This window comes from Tupaia chinensis, unplaced genomic scaffold (assembly GCF_000334495.1).
Source record: "Tupaia chinensis unplaced genomic scaffold, TupChi_1.0 Scaffold144276_1, whole genome shotgun sequence".
NCBI lineage: Eukaryota > Metazoa > Chordata > Mammalia > Scandentia > Tupaiidae > Tupaia > Tupaia belangeri.
The window spans coordinates 632,355-639,296 of record NW_006204133.1 but is presented as its reverse complement, the minus strand read 5'-3'; the positions used below and the strand labels follow the sequence as shown (position 1 = coordinate 639,296).

At 46.4% G+C, this 6,942-nt stretch overlaps 1 pseudogene; it reads right to left on the bottom strand.

Annotated features, from left to right (window-relative positions):
- Window positions 1-6,942, bottom strand: part of LOC102502954 (syntenin-1-like) — a 12,526-nt pseudogene that overhangs the window by 5,355 nt on the left and 229 nt on the right.

Sequence of the window (6,942 nt, the reverse complement as noted above, 5' to 3'; positions counted from 1 at the left end):
AAAAAAAAAACCCAAAAAACAAAAAACAAAAACAAAAACAAAAAAACCTCTCCAAAAAAAAAATAGTTTTTTTGGTTTATTTTGTTTAGTTTAGTTGTTTTTTTTTTTTTTTTTCCTAAGTAGCACTGTATAAAAATGCATCAGGCAATCTCTGTGATGGGAATTTTCTTTGCTTGGGGCTTCTTTGGGTCTTGGCTGAGCTTCATCTTCCTGGCTCTCTCTCAATTCCCGGATCCCTTTAGCTTATCCTTTCTACACAAAGGCTCCAAGCCCCACCTTCTCTTTCCTTTCTGTGTGAGGCACTCTAGTTCTCATTGACTCGTCTTCACCATGACCCTCGTCCCCACGCCTTTTAACAAGGTGCCCAGGAAGCTGCCCTGAGTCTCCCCCAGTAGAAGCCTCCCTCCTCCCAACTTCGCATTGCGTTTCCTCCGAGGAGGTGAACACTCTCCCTTTCCTAGAGCGAGAAAGCATGGTTGCCATTTTCTTCCCTAAAACACGTTTTTGTTTTTTCTTCCCCTATATATATATTAGTGTTACAATCTCTCTGGGCTGCAGTTTTCTTAAGTGCAAAATGCGAGAACTGGATTACTCCATCTCTAAGTTTCCTTCCAGTTCTAATAGCCTGTGGAAACTTCCAAATCCATCTAAATAACTAAATGGAGGATTGCTTTGGTAGAGCCTGCTTAGGGAGAAAAAGGGAAGATGAGGACCATTCCTTCTTTCCTCGCTTCAGTTTCTCAAGGTCCAGCCTGTGGTCTGTGTATAAAAATGCTACTCCTGCAGAAACCCAGGAATGGATCTCTGAAATTCCTTTCAGATTCCTTTCTGTCAGGTAAGTAAGCCATAGTATGGCCACAGAATAAAGTCAGCCTGAAGAATTCAGAATTGGGGGCCACCAGGTGGTGTGGTAGTTGAGGCGCTGGACTCTCACATGGCTGACCATGGTTTGAGTCTTTGGACCTGGTAGCTTGCTTTCTTGGTCTCTCTCTTGCTCTTTCTGGTCAAAATAAATTAATAATAATAAATAAAATAAAATAAATAAATAATTAATAACATAAAATAAGGTCATTTTAAAAATTCAGAATTAAGGATCCAGCAGGTGGCATAGTGGCTAAGGCACTGGTCTCCCACATAGTTGATTACAGTTCAAGTCCCAGACCTGGTGACTTGAAACTCAGGTCAGGTGCATGTGTATGTGTGCTCAAAATCCAGAGAAGAGAATGGAGGAGAAGGGAGTGTGGCATGGCCATCCCCCCTGAGGGGTGATTTCTTGCTTTCTGTCTTTCTGGTGAGTGCATACACCCTATAGCAAAAATCTCTCTCAATAAAGGAAAAAAAAAGAATTCAAAATTAAAAATCCTTTAGTGAGTCCCCATGTTGAGTCAGGCATTTTGCTCAGTGGTTTTAAATCCATTACTCCATTTAGTCACGACAGTCTCCGAGGAAGGTTTTCTTGCCTCCATTTTTTTTTTTTTTTGTGAGAGATTTTCACTGTAGGGCGCGTGCGCTCGCCAGACAGACAGAGAGAGACATAGAGACAGAAAGCGAGAAATCACCCCCCAGGGGGGATGGTCACGCCGCAATCCCTTCTCCTCCATTCTCCTCTCGGGATCTTGGGCACGCACGCACACGCGCCCGGCGTGAGTTTTAAGTCACCGGGTCCGGGACACGAACCGCGGTCGACTACGTGGGAGTCCAGCGACATAGCCATTACGCTAACTGCTGGTTCCCTCTTGCCTCCATTTTGAGGAGGAGGAAATGATGCTCTCAGAAAACCAGGTAGCTACTTCAAAGTCACAGCTACTGAGAAGCAAAGCGACAAGGACTTGTCTGTGCCTTGTGCAAATACAAACTAGAGGAGGCCATTGTTTTGGACTAAGTACCTGAAGTAGGCCTGAACAGATGAGATCAAACTGAAATGGAGTCACTAATGCTAAACTTTCACTTTTAAGGGCTGACCCCATAGCTCAGCGTTAAAGGGAGTTCAGTCTCATGTGGCTAACTGCGGTTCAAATCCTGGCCCTGGTAAAATCCTGAAAAACATGCCAGGCGTGTGTGTGTGTGTGTGTGTGTGTACGTGTGTGTACGTGTGCATGTGCGCATCAAATCCTGACAGTATGGAGAAATGAGGGAGAAGGGATAGTGATGACCATACCCCTATGGAGTACTTTTCCTCTGTCTCTCTGGAGAGCACACATCTGTCACCTCGTGATTTAAAAATAAAAAATTCCACATTTAGCAGAAACTAAATTGCTTAACCTCCTGAGAAATGGAGAGTTTGAGAAATGACAGCCCAACTTCCCAAGCAGGCTAGCTGCAATTGACATGATAACGAAGTTTCCTAGAGCTTTAATCCTTACACAAAAAGTAGGCTGAGATCAGCCATGATGTGCGGGGTGTCGGGAACCGCCGTGTGATACTGTGATACTGGAGCCTTCCGGGAAGGCCCCGCTTCAGATGCCAGGTTGACCTGAACATGTCCTGGGCGCCCATGATCCTGCCTGCCTGGAAGGCTGGGGGGGGAGGGGGGAGGGCAGATTGTGGTGTGGTGAGACCCTGTCAGCATACTGTCTCTCTCTCTTCCATAAAATTAATTAATGAAAACAAGAGCTATTAGAATGTTTTCTTTTTTTAAAGTAACCCTAAGGTGGCCAGCAGGTGATGTGGTAGTTAAGGCACTGGACTCCCACATGGCCAACCACAGTTCGAGTCCTGCACCTGGTGGTTTGCTTTCTCACTTCCTCTCTGTCTCTCTCTGGTGAGAGTGTGTGTGCTGTGTAGCAAATTAAAAAAATAATAATGATAAGTAAAATTATTAGGTTGTAGGAAAAGTCATGATGTATTTTTCTGTTTTTTGATGGAAAAATGTATCACGACTTTCCAGATGACCCAATAAATAAATTAAAAAACAAATAATTCTTTTAAAAATGTAACCCAAAGTAAACTGATATTAACTAATCAGTTATTACAAATTTCTATTTTCTTCTTGTCCAGCCTTACAAGGAAGGTAACTTTGAAGTGATCAGTTCCCTTTCTCTTCTTTGTTTCTGCTTCTTCAGCCCTTTTCTGTAAGTCCAACCTCTTTTGTTTGGTTCATTGGAACACTTATTCTGTTTTACAAAATACAGTACTGTCAGGGACCAGCAGTTAGCATAATGGTTATGTCGCTGAACTCCCATGTAGTCGACTGCGCTTCGAGTCCCGGACCCGGTAGCTTAAAGTCACGCTGGGCGTGTGTGCATGCATGCCCAAGATCCCGAGAGGAGAATGGAGGAGAAGGGATTGCGGCGTGGCCATCCCCCCTGGGGGGTGATTTCTCGCTTTCTGTCTCTGTCTTTCTGGTGAACGCACGTGCCCTACAGCAAAAACATCTCCAAAAAAAAAAAGAATACGGTGCGGTTCAACTTTAGAATCACTATTTGCTATGGAGCCAATGAAGATCTTTTCTTTCTTTATTTTTTATTTAGTGATTTTTGCCATAGGGCATTTGCACTCGCCAGAGAGAGAAACAGAGACAGTGAGAAGGAAGGTGAGAAATCACCCCCCCCCATGGGGGTTGGTCATGCCACAATCCCTTCTCCATTCTCCTCCTGGGATCTTGGGCACACATGCACACACGCCTGCCATAATTTTCAAGCCATTGGGTCTGGGACTCGAACTGTGGTCGACCACGTGGGAGTCCAGTGACATAGCCGCTACTCCATCTGCTGGCCTCTAAGCCAATAAAGATCTTTAAACTGTGGTAATTTTAAGACCAGCAGATGGCGTAGCAGATATGTCACTAGACTCCTACGTGACCTATTGCAGTTTGAGTACTGGACCTGGTGGCTTAAAAATCACACCCCGTGCATGTGCATGTGTGCCCAAGATCCCGGGAGAATGGAGAAGGGACTGTAGGCGTGGCCATATCCTGGGGGAGGGGAGTGATTTCTCATTTTCTCTCTCACTATATCTGTCTCTCACTCTCTGGTTAGCACATGTGCCCTAAAGCAAAAATCTCTTAAAAAAAAAAAACACTGTGATTTTTATCTTTTGCATTCAGAAGGCCCAGTTAGGTATAAAGGAGTGGAGTTCTCAGGTATGAGAAAATACTAGAGGTTTTTAAAAAGTTTGGGGAAAATGTTTATTGTGAGAAAAAATAACCCATGTAGATTAAAAAAAAGAAAATAGACATTTTTGCTGGGGCCAGCAGGTGGTAAGGCTGGACTCTCACATGGCCGATTACAGTTTGAGTCCCGGACCTGGTGGCTTCCTTTCTCACTTTCTCTCTCTCTTTTGCTCTGTCGTTCCCCAGTCAAAATTTAAATAAGTAAATAAATAAGGTTAAATTTAAAAAAAAAGATTTTTATTACAGGGCATGTGTACTCGCTGGAGAGACAGGGAGATAGAAAGCGAGAAATCACCCCGTAGGGGGATGGCCACACCACAGTCCCTTCTCCTCCATTCTCCTCTCGGGATTTTGGGCACACACACACACACGCCCAGCAGGAGTTTAAGCCACTGGTCCCATGACTTGAATCACAGTTGACTGTGTGGGAGTTCAGCCATGTAACCACTATGTCACCTGCTAGACTATCAATTTTTTTTTTTTGCATCAAAATAAACCCATACTTTAATCCCATTTTCCCACAAACTTTTTGAAGTCCCCCAGTAGAAGCAGTGGAAGGAACATATGTATCTAACCTCCACAGCTGCCAATTAGCACTGGGCAACTGAGTCATACATGAATGTGGATATCCTGTGACTAATCTCATTTCTAAACAGATGGGGGAAATAAAGATTTTGTGTGAATTATCCCAATTTTAAGATAAACTATTAAACCAAAACTTTAGACATTTAACTTGGAGTTTACTTGAGCAAAAACAATTCAATTTGGGCAGCTCCTAGAATGGCTTCCAAGGAACTCCAGGCAGCCACATTTATGTGTAAGGAAGGAAAAGTGCCCTACATCGACGTGAAGGAATGAGGCGGAGCAATATGATAATTGGACTGGTTACAGGGTGAAGTTTGCCTGTGTGAACACAGTTAAAAGGTGGGCTGGCCGTGATTAACTCAGGTCGTAGCTGCTGTGATTGGCTGTAACTCAGCAACTCGCGAAGGAAGCAGAGTTCTTTTTTGGGGGGGGCGGGGCGCAAATAGTTTTTAATGTTTTGGGGGCGCAAATAGTTTTTAATTTTTTGGTAATTTTTTTTTTTTTTACAAACACACTGGAGAATCATGTGATGCTGCCAACACTAGACGCAATCCTGGGCCACGAGTCTGCTCACTCGCACTCCTTTGCCACTGCTCCTGTGATGGCAGAACCTTTCATTCCACCTTTATTGTTTACTATATGACCCCTGCGTTATCTTCAGAATAAAGAAACACGCCATCTTTTCTCCGGTATGACTTTCGTTGTCGAATTACCACTGCTGGATGCACTTTCTTCCTGAGCTCTGGTTTGCCCTTCTTTTTTTTTTTTTTAAAGAATTATTTTATTTAAGTTTATTCATTTCCTTGTTTATTTCCATTTGACCAGAGAAGGGCAGAGTGAGTGAGAGAGTGAGAGAGAGAGAAAGTGAGAAAGCAAGCCGCCAGGTCTAGGACTCGAACTGTGGTCGACAATGTGGAAATCCACCGCCCTTAACCACCACGCCACCTGCCGGCCCCTGGTTTGCCCTTCTTGACTGTGGCCATCACTATGTCCCCCACGCCAGCATCAGGAAGCCTGTTCAGCCGTCCCTTGATCCCCTTCACAGAGAGAATACACAGATTTTTGGCTCCTGTGTTGGTTGTCAGCACAGTTGATCAGGCGCCTACTGGGAGACCCAGGGAAATCTGGAACTTTGCCTGGGAGGACCCACCACGTCCTTGACATCTTGAATGCCGGAAAGAGACAGAAAGCGGAAGCTGATTTTTTTTTTTAATTAATTTTTTTTTGAGAGGTTTTCGCTATAGGGCGGGTGCGCTCGCCAGACAGACAGACAGAGATAGAGACAGAAAGCGAGAAATCACCCCCCAGGGGGGATGGCCACGCCGCAATCCCTTCTCCTCCATTCTCCTCTCAGGATCTTGGGCACGCACGCACACGCACCTGGCGTGAGTTTTAAGCCACTGGGTCCGGGACGCGAGCCGCGGTCGACTACGTGGGAGTTCAGCGACATAGCCATTACGCTAACTGCTGGTCCCTGGAAGCTGAATTCTTAACTTGCAGTGCGGGTGTGGTTTGGTGATCGGAATGACCATACTCAAGCAGGAGTGTGGAGTCTTCTCAGGCCGATATACCACAGTTTAACAGAGCCGAACAGGTATCACAGGTCAAATCTGGCCCAGGGGACTGTCATTGAGGACGAGTTTCTCTGGCTCAGTACCCATCCTCCCATTCCTTCATCTTTTCAAAAGCAAACATGCTGAGGGAGGTAACCATGTAGCCATCCCCCAACTCCCGGCAGCCTGATGGGAGAGGTGGGGTGTCTCCTCCCTCTGTCTCTGGGGAGGAAGAGAAGTCGCGTCTTAAGTAGTTGGCCCCGCCACAATGCCAGCCTCCTCCACGTGTTGAGGGCCCTGACTTCCAATGTGGCAGGCAGTTGGGGGCAATAGAGACTGGCGATGTTCACTCAGCTGGCCAGGAAAGGGGGTCTTGGGGAGCCCGGGTTTGGCTGGAGCGGTGGGAACGAGAGTTTTCTTTCAACTGTTCAATCCACAGGAGTTAGAAACACACGCACACACACCAGCGTTGACTCGCTCGCTCGGTGCTTCAGTTCACCTGGACCAGGGGCTCGTCGGCGCCCCCTGCTGCCGGCCTCACAGGGCTGTCGCCCCGATTCAGAGAAGCGGCGGGGAAGGGTTTGGGACCCGGCGGGGCTTACGCGCTTTCGCCGTGCTAGGCCGTAAGGGACGCCGGAGGCTGGACAGAGCGTGGTCAGGCAGCACCAGAGCACGGCAGCCGGGACGAGGGCC